The 14,138-nt window shown below is 39.6% G+C and overlaps 1 protein-coding gene across 9 annotated transcripts in view; it reads left to right on the forward strand.

Annotated features, from left to right (window-relative positions):
• dlgap4b (discs, large homolog-associated protein 4b) overlaps positions 1–14,138 on the forward strand; it is a 104,565-nt gene that overhangs the window by 65,740 nt on the left and 24,687 nt on the right. The gene's annotated exons all lie outside the window — the stretch shown is intronic.

Consider the following 14,138-nt stretch of genomic DNA (forward strand, 5'->3'; position numbering starts at 1 on the left):
ATGACTTGGGAAGATGGAGATTTTTTTATCTTGGCTTGATATAATTCTTCATTGGAATAATGTCATTACAGTAAAAGCATGGAGGAAACATGAGTGTAGTAGTTTACACACGCTTGGTCATTGTGTTATCGTCATACTTAATATCACTGAGCACAAGCTGTACAAATCCCAGCCATAAACATGTGGAACTGCTAGTATGGAGTGCTTATATATATATATGGCTTCTACTCCATTCTGCCACTTTATTAGATGTGAAATCTCACAGTACTGCACCAAATCCAATTTAAGGATTATAACTACACAAACATGACCACTTCTCACATGCAGCAACCTATTCAATGTCATGCCACTACCCTTCATTCTTTCACACACACACACACACACACACACACACACACACACACACACACACACACACACACACACACACACACACACACACACACACACACACACACACACACGCACACACGTCCATTTATCTGTGGCTGCAGCTATACAGTAGCACAAGCTTAAAATATTGTGAAATAAATATTTGTTTTGTGTCACCAGACGCAGACATACATATTCACATACTTTAGACACACTCACATTAACACACAGCTGACCAGCTTCCAGGTCACTGTGGGCATATGGATATATAAAGTACTGTTGAAGCAAGGGAAAGTAGTGAGGAAAATAGTGCCATTAACTAAATTACCACACATATCTTCAGACCATTTTTAAGTCACAGTAACAATTAATCTTAGCTGCCTGTGTGCTTGAGTATCAAGAGGAAAAGGGATTATTTAGTGCCTAGTTGCACATTAAGTGAGTTAAGGTGGTGAGATGAAATTGATGGTAATGGAAGCCCAACTTTTTGTCCATTTCACAACTGAAAATAATGTGTGTACAGTATGTGGGCCACCTACAATGTGTTTAGTCTATTATCATCTTAGACTGTTGTGTGTCTTTTTGTGAGTGGATGTGTTTGAGTAGTTTGGCATGTGTATTTGTCTTTGATCAGGGATTTCATTAAAACACTGCCCAATGTTTAATGAGGATAGAGTCTAGTCTATTATATATTCATTAATTCAGCACACACACTGCACATTATCTAGCTTAGGTGTTCAGGCAAAATGGACCACTGGCCATATCTAGCATATGTGATATTAGCAGGTTCCAGGTGAAGTCTCATGTAGGAGAGACACGCCAAGAATTTACAACTGGTGCTTGCTTTACTGCCAGAAATATTGCACTATGCCGTTTTACTCATTTGTGTGTATAAGCCAAGAAACACGTTTTTCTAACAAACAAAAAAAAACTGCAACATTACAATGGCTTTTTATAAGAAGTATAGAAAAAAATCAAGAAAAGCAAGTGCACAATAAATGAAAATCAACTAGTATCAACAGATTAAAAAAATGAGTTGTAACCAAACTAAGTCTACAGCCATGCTAGCAGCTCTGCGAGGCTTTATGCAGCGCTACGTTCAGCTAAATGTTAATGTCAGAGTGTAATGTCTACCATATTAACCCTCTAAGATTAGCATTTAACAAGTGCAAATTATCCCTAAAGCCCCTGTCACACTGTCCCGAAATTGACACCCGATGGACACACGAATATGGAATTGTGAATTTTGCACGAAGATGGCCCCGAACCACACACAAAGGCAACATTTACATCATAATAATAATAATAATTCTTATATTTATTATAGCACTTTATCAATGACTCAAAGCGCTTTACAAATACACATTACATATACAGATCATACATACATGTAATGGTCATCTACTGTGGACAATTCAGGTGAAGTGTCTTGCCCAACGACACAACGGCTTTACAGACGCAGCAGCGGCGGGTTTCACCCCCTTGATCAATGCACTGCGCCACACCGCCCATCTTCACACCTCAAAGTCATCGAGGCGCTTTTACAAGTACTACACATTGATATTATACATGTACTGTGGACAATACCCACAGGAGCAAATTCGGGTGAAGTGTCTTGCCCAAGGACACAACGGCCTGAAGCAGTGGGGCGGGAGCGGGTTTCAAACTGGAGTTCCCCAACACCCCCTTGATCTGATGATCAAACGCACAGACCACTGCGCCACCCATCCCACAAGACATTTAAGACATACAACTGCAAGGAAAGTAACTCAAACAATTATGTTAAAGTATTATGATACTGTACTGATATTTTCCGACTTTGTTCTTTACTTTCTCCGTATGTAGAAGGTATTAAGTTTTCTCCATCATGGTGTTTCCATAGCAACAACAACTTCCTCGCCTTCAAAATAATATATTATATCCTTTTTAGCTTCACAGAACAAAAATTGGGTTATTTACATAATATGTTTACATGATTTTGTTGTGCAATAAAACAACCAGATGGACACACGATAAAGGAAATGTTCAAATTCGGCTCTGATCGTAACAACATCGGGCCATTCGTGAGGGCATCTTAAGCCATCTTCGGCATGCCAAAGATTTTACCACCGCTCCTGAAGTTGCTGCCGGAGCCTGATAAATTCCAGCGGCGGTCATACGATGGCTTAAGATGCCCTCACGAATGGCCCGATGTTGTTACGATCAGAGCCGAATTTGAACATTTCCTTAATCGTGTGTCCATCGGGTGTCAATTTCGGGACAGTGTGACGGGCTTAAACACAAGGTTGGGCTGATGGGAATGTCATGTTTGAAATGTTGATGTAACGCTGGCACAAGATGAATATTTCGGGGGGAAGTTTTGACATCTTTATCCAATGGGTGACATGAATGTCCAAACCAACTTCAATGGCAATCTATGAAATTGTTTGGACATTTTTATTCCATTTAACAAAACCAAAAATGTCAACCACATTGTGGCGCTAAAGGAAAAAGAGATCACAATAGTTATTCTGTTTCATCTTTAGGGCACCATGGATATCTGTACCATCTGTTTTCCAGAAGCTTCTGTAGTTGTATTACAAACTACTGCTGGTGCTGTAGCTCTCAAACAGTTCTCAGGGCAGAGTGGTCGGTCAGTGCTGGTAACAGTCAAGATAAGAAGCTGCAGCTTTCAGAGAAGCACAGTGGATAAGATTGACATGTGAGGAACAAGTTTACAGGAATTGTATAGTGAAATCACATCTTTTACACATGACGTACTCATTTTATGTATTTGATATGGTGAGTATGTCACATCAGTTTCCTATTTTCACAAATTCTATTGACAAAGAGCAACATCAACGTCGTCAGGAGTTTGTGACCAACTCAATCAAATGCATAGTATTTACTGTACCACAGTTTCCAACCTGATAGGAAAATATCTGACTTTTAAGCAGCTAAATTCATCCATTGTTGAAATAAAACGTTTTAGTAGTGAAGCTTTTAAGCTTATGAGTTGTTTATACATTAATGGAACAGGTTGAACTGTTTTTCCAAGACTGGCATATTTCTTTCACTGGATTTTTGATTTATATGATATTAAATGACTTGGGAAGATGGAGATTTTTTTATCTTGGCTTGATATAATTCTTCATTGGAATAATGTCATTACAGTAAAAGCATAGAGGAAACATGAGTATAGTAGTTTACACACGCTTGGTCATTGTGTTATCGTCATACTTAATATCACTGAGCACAAGCTGTATAAATCCCAGCCATAAACATGTGGAACTGCTAGTATGGAGTGCTTATATATATATATGGCTTCTACTCCATTCTGCCACTTTATTAGATGTGAAATCTCACAGTACTGCACCAAATCCAATTTAAGGATTATAACTACACAAACATGACCACTTCTCACATGCAGCAACCTATTCAATGTCATGCCACAACCCTTCATTCTTTGACACACACACACACACACACACACACACACACACACACACACACACACACACACACACACACACACACACACACACACACACACACACACACACATGGTTTCTCTCGAATATTTGCATCCACACCTCCTATATCACACAGACGCACATGCACTCTGAGACACGCATTTGCATACAAATACACCACTTGACATTCACACACACACAGGCACATGTACACCTAAGCAGACACACATATTTTCACACATATTGCCAGTTTTTTTCAGAAACAGGGGGGCCTGCCAGAGGTGTTGCTGTGGTTAGGAGATAACAGGAAGCTCCAATCACGGGCTTCCTCTCAAGGCCCCTGATGGTAGTCTCCCTTGGGTGGAGGATGAGAGGGTGTAGCTGACATCGCATTCACAATGGGCCATGCTATAGATGTTAGAATTGGGGCTGGGGGTTGCGTTTGACACCCGCTTTTGTACAGTAACCGCAAACACTTTCTCTACGGTGGATTAATTCCTGCTTTCCTTTTTAGGTCAAAGTGAGACACGTTGCATTTGCCAGGGGATAATCAGATCAATGATCTCTTTGCAAAAAGGAACGACAGAAAGGATACGGCCACAATATTGAAACACTGCGATCAAAGCTGAGCGCGCTCTGTGAATGAGAATAAGAAGGAGAGCTGTGCCACAGTCTGTCTCTCCTGGCCGTCTGCACACAAAGAGACAGACTGTGGCTATTTTCCTGAATCACAGTGTACAACTTATTTTGTCTCTTCTCTCCTTACTCACTCGTCTCTTTGCACACTTGCATAATAAATCCTATGTTATTAAAAAGCCTCTTATGAGTGGAGACAGTAAGAGGAAGGCTTGGAAAGGCTTTTTAGGCGGCATCAAAGTGCTCTTACCATCCTACACATAGAACATAAGCTGGGTATCCTAAATACTGAATTACTTCCTCATATTCATTTTGCTGCATGCAACACTCCTTCTAGCTCTTTTTATTTATGATGCTTAAAAAGCAAAGATATATATATTTTGTTTCCAGAGATGAGTCACAGCCGAGGAAAAATGTGTTCTAATAAATCAGGACAAAGCACACAGCCCACTCACGCTGTGATAACATTTGTAGAAAAAAGAATCAAAGTAATGTTTTACTATGTCAAGGTCAACATCCTCTCCGACTCAATAGTCCCATCAGCAAAGAACATCCACATTGCCTGATTCTGTGCAGTTTAACAAGATAATGAGTCTCAGTGGTGATATTTAAACCTCAGTAGGATGGAAGTTGATTTAGGAAGACCTAGTGAAACAGCCTCTAATTTATAAAACACACTTTGAAACCACTCAAACAACACCGCTTTTGTTCATTATTTACGGCTGTGACAATTAAAAAAATGTTGCTATGAGAGAGAGAGAGAGAGAGAGAGAGAGAGAGAGAGAGAGAGAGAGAGAGAGAGAGAGAGAGAGAGAGAGAGAGAGAGAGAGAGAGAGAGAGAGAGAGAGAGAGAGAGAGAGAGAGAGAGAGAGAGAGAGAGAGAGAGAGAGAGAGAGAGAGAGAGAGATTTCCCACAATGGGAAAAGACTTGACGCTCAGCAATATTTATCTCGCATCACGGCCAGGTGCTTACACCCAGTGCTTTTACAGATTTAATAAGAGAAGAAACATTACAATGTTATCAAGCTTTCCCAAGGAGTGAGTTATAAGCACCTCTAAGGGTTTTTTAATATCAAAAGACTGAGCGTGAGCATAGAAAGCTGATATCTTTATAGGTTTGACATGATATTGATATCATAAATTACACTGAACAGAATCACACCATAAATAGTATTTTATGGTGTCTGAGGACTGTTTGGTGATTACTCCAGCCACAAGAATAATGCTGCAGGACCACAGACTTTCCATGAGTGCACATAAATAGCTGCATTAAGGGGGTGGGGCTCTTAAGATGGCACTATTTTGATAATCGATTAATCAATGCACTTATTTTTAATGCAAAAACGGTGGCGTTTTTTAGCCTCTCAAAAAATGTGGATAATTTATATTAAAGTGAATATCTTTGTGTTTAGACTTTTAAAGACTTTGGATTTAAATTCAAGGTATTTTTCACAATTCTCTGTTAGTTTATAGACCATAAAATCTGCAGATTATTTTATAGTGAAAATGATCCTTTCTCGCAGCCCTACAAGTACCCATAGATATTCTTTGTAAAGCATGCTGCTCATTGGAGTCTGCAGCATAATACGTCCATGTGACTTTGGGGAACATTTGAGGGGTGTAGTTCACATCTCCTAAATGTCAGGGCTCTGCGTGATTTAAAGCGAGTAGATGCTGGCTTTATGATCGTTGTCATGGCAACGGCTCATCCTTGCGCCATTGACAGGTTGACAGGCGGCCATTAGGGTATTATTGTGACGTCAGGTGGGGATTGTGAGGCATGAATGCAGTGTTGACCCACTTGGCGTCCAGAGCCCCCCCCCCCCCCATCACACAATCACCCCTCGCATCTCGACAGGAAGTGACTTTTCACCTTTTCCTTCCCCAGCAGGAAGCCTGACTGCCGCTGCTGTTTTCCTCTGAAGAGAGAGATAGTTCAAGGCTCTGTGGATGTATTAGACTGAACCAGCTATTGTGTGTCAGGCCAGGGCATTTTGAAGTGGGAGAGGTTTAAGGCTTATCCTGGTGGGATTTATAGCAGTGGGTGACTGCTCATAGCTCATACACATGCAATGCTTCAACTCACAGACAGCACAGGACATCACTGAGCTGAAGCTTAGGAGTAAGATTTGAGAGCTTTCATTAAAATGTTCAGGTCTTACCAAAGTTAACTTCAGATAAAAAGAAAAGAAAAACATCAAACCACTTCTTACCCGATCATTTAATTTCGTCTTGCACTCTGGAGGTCAACTTAAGTTCTTGCTCTCTTAATAAGGCTGGTTTTGGCTTTAAACATCGAATAATAATGCTCATTGATGTTATCCATGTTGTTTGCCAGAGCACATCATTGGAGAATCTGCTGTGATATGATGCGAAAGTTTGATATCAAAGAGAAGCTGAGGTTTTTGCTTTAGGTTTTTCAGCATGCGGTGCCTTCAGTATTATAGATATTGTCGGAATCTTTTAGCCTTTGAAGTAGATCCTTACTGTGTGATGATGGATATGGAGTGTCTGGATGTGAGAGCGTGTTGATGGTGCCCGTGCATTCATAAAAATATGGAAGTGTCTGGGAGTGTGCGTGCATAATGTGCGCACTCTATGTCTGTTTGCATTAGTCCTTTTGATTTGCCCTGAATCCAGAGACAGAGGCCACAGCTGTAGCCCACAACCCTCTCCTCCCACTGAGCCTCACTGTGAGCACGACCCAGCGAGACGCCCATCTCTGTGTCATTCCCAATCTAAAAATACACTCTCAAATAAAGTAACGATGGCCATGTCTGGTCAGAGTCTCTCTAAAATTGGGTTCAGATCGGTTATAACTTTTGCTTCCTGGCAAAAATTGCTTCAATTCAAGGCAATCAAAAGACAATACTAATATGCTAATATTATAGAAATGTTTTGCCATTACCCTACTTTTTAAGAAAAAATAGGAAATCACCATTTCTCATTTTCTGCAAAACCTTCAAAAGTTTGGCTGAAACTAATACAAAGTTTCAACTGTCTGACATATTGCCTACTCAAAAGGGTATCTCCCAAAGTTACATTCTTTTTATTAGAATGTCTACCTTTGTGTCACTACCTCTCCCCCGGCTCAGTATGAAAACATTGTCTGGTGAAATACAAAGGGGGAATTTCGTGCCCAGAAGACAGACACATTGGAAGATACCCGCTTCATTTGACTGTCTCAGGCTGATGCAGCCTCATTTTAGCTCCTTCTGCACTTTAATAATGTATTTATGGTGCTTGAATTTCTTACATTGAAGTCACGTTATGAAGGAATAATTCCATGGGCAGTATGACAAGCAGAAAAAAATACTCTTTTTAGCGAATTATAGGAATTTGAGTATTGTATTAGGATTGACTTCCACATATGTAAATCTAAGTCTGCTTTTCTGTTTGATTCTAAATGTTGCGAAGCTCTTTTACAACGTAGTTATTTGAAAGTGGTGACTGTGGGAAGTTGTTCAATAGCGTTATATTTACTAGTACCTCTAAATGCAATTGAACACTGGCCGTGTTTTTGTTGTTTACACAGTTGCCTTCACAACTCCAAGTAGCTTGTCCACAAAGCGATAAAAACAAGGTCAAAGAGGTGGGAGTGGATGGTATATATCGAAACATGGCCCGTGATAATGCATGCCACACGGATTAGAGGTGAAGGTCAAAAGAATAAGCTACATTTTATACCATCATATGTATATATCGGCTTTAGGATTAAATGTTTTCACTTTCCATTGTTGTCTTTTTTAAATCCACACATTAGCTCCAGTTTCTACAGATGAATTCTTATCCGCTGATTTGTAGTCTGACTTGGCTTTGGAACCCGAGGCACAGTCCAAACATTTAGAAAGCGTCTGTGTTTGTTCACTTTTTGGATAATGAAATAAAGTGAGATATAACTCAATCTTGAATCAACATGTTTTCAATGTGCAAAATGTGGTTACTGCACAGAAGCTAGGCAATGTTGTGGATGGGGACAGCAGTAAAACTAATTCAAGCCCAAATCTGTCCAGACTATATTCAGAACGTAGCCTTGCTGTCAGGCAGTCCTTCACCAAAGGAAAGTGAAGTGGTTTGTCCATCTTGGTCTATTCAAAACCACCAGAAACCTTTGACAAAAACTATCATTTTAGCTCACAGAACATGAGAGTTGCTGGCCTGCCTCTATTGCTTAGCTTTTTGATGGTTACTGTGTGCCCTTGGTGTTTTAAAGGGTTAGTTTCTGATTCACCAAAGTCACACAAATATGACGTACTAATCAATGGAGAAGTGGTAAAGCAACAACTTGTGTTCAGTGAGGTGAAAGTATTTTCAAAGGGATCTGGTGGTTTTGAAGAGAGCATAGATAACCGCTTCAATGTTGATGACGAGAAACAGCACTTACTTAATACAGCATAAATTTAAACAGATTTTTTTAGATGGCTTAAATACATTTTGTTCATAATAGATGTTCAGATATTGTTCCTGTGCCCCTGCCAGTTTCTACTAACTAAAATCTTGCTGACCGACATTTACCTACCTCATACAATCTCACTCACATTTTATTGACCTCGCTTGGTTCTGCACTTACTTCCCTCCTGGCAAATTAGAGAATAGGAACAGTACAATATCAAATATATAACTAGACCTACATTTCAGTGCTTCTGACAGACACCAACGATGCTTGTCAATACTAAGCCTCTGAGTCGCTCACCACAATTAACATCTCATGATAATCTGGACTACAAAATACATAAATACTCTGTAACAGCAAGAAAGAGCTGCCTATTTTTCAATCTTAAAAACTGAAGGTGGCAAGTTCAGCTCCTAAATATATTCTCTGTTTTTTCATTCCAGGCTTTCCTTATTCTTAAAAAAACTAAAATGGCAACAGTATTACACCATACTTCAAACACAGAAATAGTTTAGGAGGACATGGAAAGTTCTATCGCTATCAAAAGCAGTGAAGTGGTGCCACTCTCTTTAACTGATATCCTTTCTGGCTCACAGTCTTCAGAGATGGGCTAAACTGAGTGGGTCATCTATCACAACAGATGGGAGCGCTGGTAAATTTATAGCTGTGAAAATAGGCCAGAGCAGCGCCCTGATGGAGGAGACAGAGTGTAATTAGGGCAAGGTTAGCCTGCTTCACACACTCGCTTGCATGCGCACTCATACACGCTATTTATTAATAATGACGTGACACACATACATACAAGTGGGCTGTTTGAGTGTCTCCGCTGGCAATCACTCAAGCTGGCATTCAGTGACTGACAAAGTATTAAATGACCAATCAATTCAATGGGTCCTCATAACTTAAAACAAAGCTAAGAAAATTCAAAATCTTTAAAGCAGGAAATTATCTTCTTGCACATGCATATGCCTCACATAATATCACTCATTTACACCCTCACACCTTTTCTGAGATAAACACATGCGTCGAACACTCGCTAACTGACACACATCTCCTCCTCCAGTTTGATCTGATTAGCTCTCTTCAACTATAAACTCTTCCTCCTCCCGACTATACTTCTCCTCACTTTTGGTCACATCTTCCTCTGCCTTTATATGTGTTTTACACAGTTTACTCATTTTTCACACAATCTCGGTCCCTTTAGATTGCTTTCATTTTCACTGCTGTCGAAACGCCACACCTTTCTCTCCACAGCTTTCTCTCCCCCCCCTACGCACTTCCTTCTGTGCCTTCCTTCTCACCGGCAGCCTGTAAGCATTCGCTTCCCTTGGTACATGTAACACACTCAGGCTTCAGACACACACACACACACACACACACACACACACACACACACACACACACACACACACACACACACACACACACAGAGCTGCCCCCTGTCTTCGAGGGCAGTGCTGTAAGCTGATGGAGCAGATGGGCTCAGGGCTGACTGACTGAGCCGTGCTCTGACAAACTGTCTCTCTGTACAGTGTTGCTCAGATGAGGGATGATGTCCTTTGCGCAGTCTCTAATCTAAATCTGGCCGCCCACAGATTTGCCAATCTAGAAACTGGCAACCGGACACCAAAAATCTGGCATTTCAAATGATACGACACAACCCACAGACATTATCTATAGCAGTCCGTTTTAAGGTTTTCCAGGATGGCAAAAGCTTAAGTTTGTCAAGGAAAATATTTGGTACAGATTTTCACCTAGTCTTTCAGTAAGGAGAACTATTTCATGGCAGGAAGTGTGTTTACCAAATAAATATAAGCTGACTAAATTCTCATGTAATGTTTTTATCACTATCAATATTGACAAACAGGAGTGAATAGAGGCCTAACTAAAATAATATATCAATCAGATGTGAAGGTCCCCATTAAGGTTTCGAACTATTGTATTGTTTTTTTCTGCTATTTAACATTTTGTTACATTCCTTTCAATCGATTTTACCAGCGCTGTTTTATTGACAGATAAGCAATGGTAAACAGAAGCTATTTTACTCCTGTGTCCTGTACTTAAATACAATATCTAGGTTAAGTTGTACTTCACTTGAGTATAAGCATGAAGTACATTTACATCTAACCAGGATAAAAGCGAACGCAAGATAGTTAACAAATTAAAACAAATGTGTTTAGCAGATCTCTTTTATCATCTCGGGATCCCTTAAAACATCTAGACTAATGTAAAAGGTTTGAATCTAAGACTTTCTTGGCTTTAAGATAAGATAAGATAGTACTTTAGTGATCTCAATTTGGGAAATGTTTGTGTTGCAGCAGTATAAAAAGACATGGCATTGTACAATCAAAATGAAAAGACTAGAAATAAACAAGAAAATATGTTGAAAATAAAATGTTGAATTTACAAATTAACGATAACAAGATATAAAGCAAGTTATTATATATACATAATTATGTGAGATATGGAATGTTACATATTAAACTGAATAAAATAAATGTAAAATGTACAGTGTGATTTTAAGTCCAAGAAACTGGAGCAGAGAGTTCTCTGCCAGCCAGTGGTGATTTGTTATTATCAATGTCGAAACATTTGACATCCTCAAATTCATATTCATCACTAATAGCTTTCTTTCCCTCTGTGCCTTACACATAATTCTGTCTTTAGTTGAACAAGTAAATCCCTGCAACATCCCCACATGCTGTATGAAAACATCAGTGAAACCCCTTATACTGAGTGTGATCGCCCTCTGGTGGCCAGCAGCACCAACTGCCTCCGGCTCCGAGGTTGTGGTGGCTCTGAGAATGAGTAAGGTCATGACTCATGAGTTGGTGCCAAACGCCCCTTTATCCCACTGAAGGAGCAGATGGCAGCTCCCCAGTGCACAAGGCAGGGAGATCCTACCACCAGACGCTTCAAGCAGGGTGTAAAAAAAAAAACTCAAACACAGACACACATTAACATTCTTGTGTGCACTGTTCACTTTGAAACTATACTGTACACACGGACGTGAGGTGCACTTGTCTGTTGGAGCTAATGAACGCTTGACCTCGGTTATTATACCTTTCATCTCTCAGGGTCAACAAGTCTCTTGACCTCTATTATGATCCTTTGAAATGAAACTGTACGAGGTTTGTATTTGAACTACTGATATAAGTGGCTTTATGTGATACATAAATGTTAGCTGCCTGCCAGCCTTGACTTTCACACTTTTTTCCACCTGCTTAATGAAAACCCTATTACCTGCAACACTTAGAAGCATGTTCAGTCCTGGTAGGCTCAAGCTGTCATATTAATCACTATTTGTATTAAGAAGGAAATGTTTTACTCTAAACTTCTTGAAAAAGCTGATATCAGACTAGCTAGTACGCTGCAAATTTGTCATTATATAACACGATTTGAGGGCACTATAACAAAATCACATTTTTCTAACGACATATGAACCAGCATATTATTTAGCTCATAGTCAGTGATTTATTAAAGAAAGTGCACTTGATATGATATAGAAAAAATATATAGAACAAGTATAGAGTATATTTTCTGCTACAAATATCTAATTATAAATCTAGACCATGTGTGGGTCATGACATATTTGTCCTTTCCTTTATACCTGCGTTATGTGTTTTCTTTTTTTGAGAGTATAATTATCTACAATTATTGAGCATTAACCCAAGTATGCTGTTATGTGTTCAGAACTTTTGATTGGCAGTGTATATAACCCTGCCTCCCTTAATAATACAGGTATCACTGTCATTCGAGGCGTACTGGTTGACACATTGAAGAGGGTATGCTAAGCTCAGCTGAGTGGCGTGTCACGACAGGATATGAGGCAGTTAGCTAATGTGGTGTAAAAGGATTTAGAGGATTTGACCCTATCTGCAGAGATGGCACTCAGAGAGGCTCTGTTAATGACACTAAATGAGTCTGTGCCTGCAGCGTGCTAATAATGGTGGTATGAAAGCCAAGCTTATAAATTATATGCAGATTTTTTTGTGTTTAAATTGCTAGAAGTGTGATGAAGTAATGTATGTGTGCACTTTATGTCAAGGCAAGGTACCACACACTTCATTTCAATGCCTTCTTTGAAACAGTGGATCACAATAAACCTACATTATGCTGGGAATTAAGTGTGATCTTGTGATGGAGCTGCTTTTCAACATCACTTATCGTTTGTCTGGCAGCATACTGCAATTATCTCATTTTCTAAAGGTGGGCACTGAGCAAAGCAAAGAGCAAATATAAAGCAAAGGTCTAACCTGTTAACAAAACGTATTTTTTCTGTAGATTCAAGGGTGTTTCTGAAGCTGTACAATGCAGACTTCGTTTTTACTTTTTGAGATGGGCCAGGGTGAGATATTACAGTCTTTGGGGTCTGGAGACTAGTGTTTGACTCGAAACTTTTTGAAAGCCATTAACTGCTAGTTGGGCAGTTCAATTGGCTTTTCTCAACAGGGAACATAGATTTATGAAAAAAAAATTGGAAATACTGTCCCGTTTCTGTTGATCTGTAGTTCATCTTTTGTTTTTGCAGTGGGAGTATGCATTAGAGTACCTGGCTAGACTCCAGGACCACAGGACACCAAACAAACAGTAAACGTGTTCGAAGCAGCTATAAATGTATACAATTAAAATGTCATTGGCCTGCCTATAGCTGACTTCCTCTGAATTGTGAAGAAATGTAGCATGCTGAGGCTGGGATTGAGTTTTTAACCACTTTATTAGTTTTCTTCACATCTGCTGGAACTCTGCAGCGACTGCGATGACAACATATATCATTCATCTTTCTTTCCTGTTCAATCTGAATCTAATACAGGCCTACTTAATGCTATCACTCACTACAAATAACATGTATCAATCTTGAGGAAATGTAATTTGATAGAAAAGTATGGTATAACTATATTAAATATCCAACATGTGATGCAATGAATCTGAATAAAAGACATTTGAGTTACGATCCGCGGCTGACAGGCTGTCGTTCAGCTGCTGCTGCCAACACCCATATTACATGACGAATGGATTTAAGAAACATTGGTGAGTGCTCAGACAAACAGTAAAGGGCCCTACATTATTCCTCATGAGGTCCACATGCTGTAGTAATGAGTGATATATATCTGAGATTTAACATAACCTGTCAACAACAAAACAGTTATCTTTTACTCTGTATTCACTAAACTACGTCAGCAAGCATACGTTTTGAGTTTTGATCCGACCTTAAAGGTGACCTATCATGCAAAATGCACTTTTGTACGTCTTTTCTACATGAATATGTGTCCCCGGTGTTCCAG

Source organism: Notothenia rossii (assembly GCF_949606895.1).
Source record: "Notothenia rossii genome assembly, chromosome: 5".
NCBI lineage: Eukaryota > Metazoa > Chordata > Actinopteri > Perciformes > Nototheniidae > Notothenia > Notothenia rossii.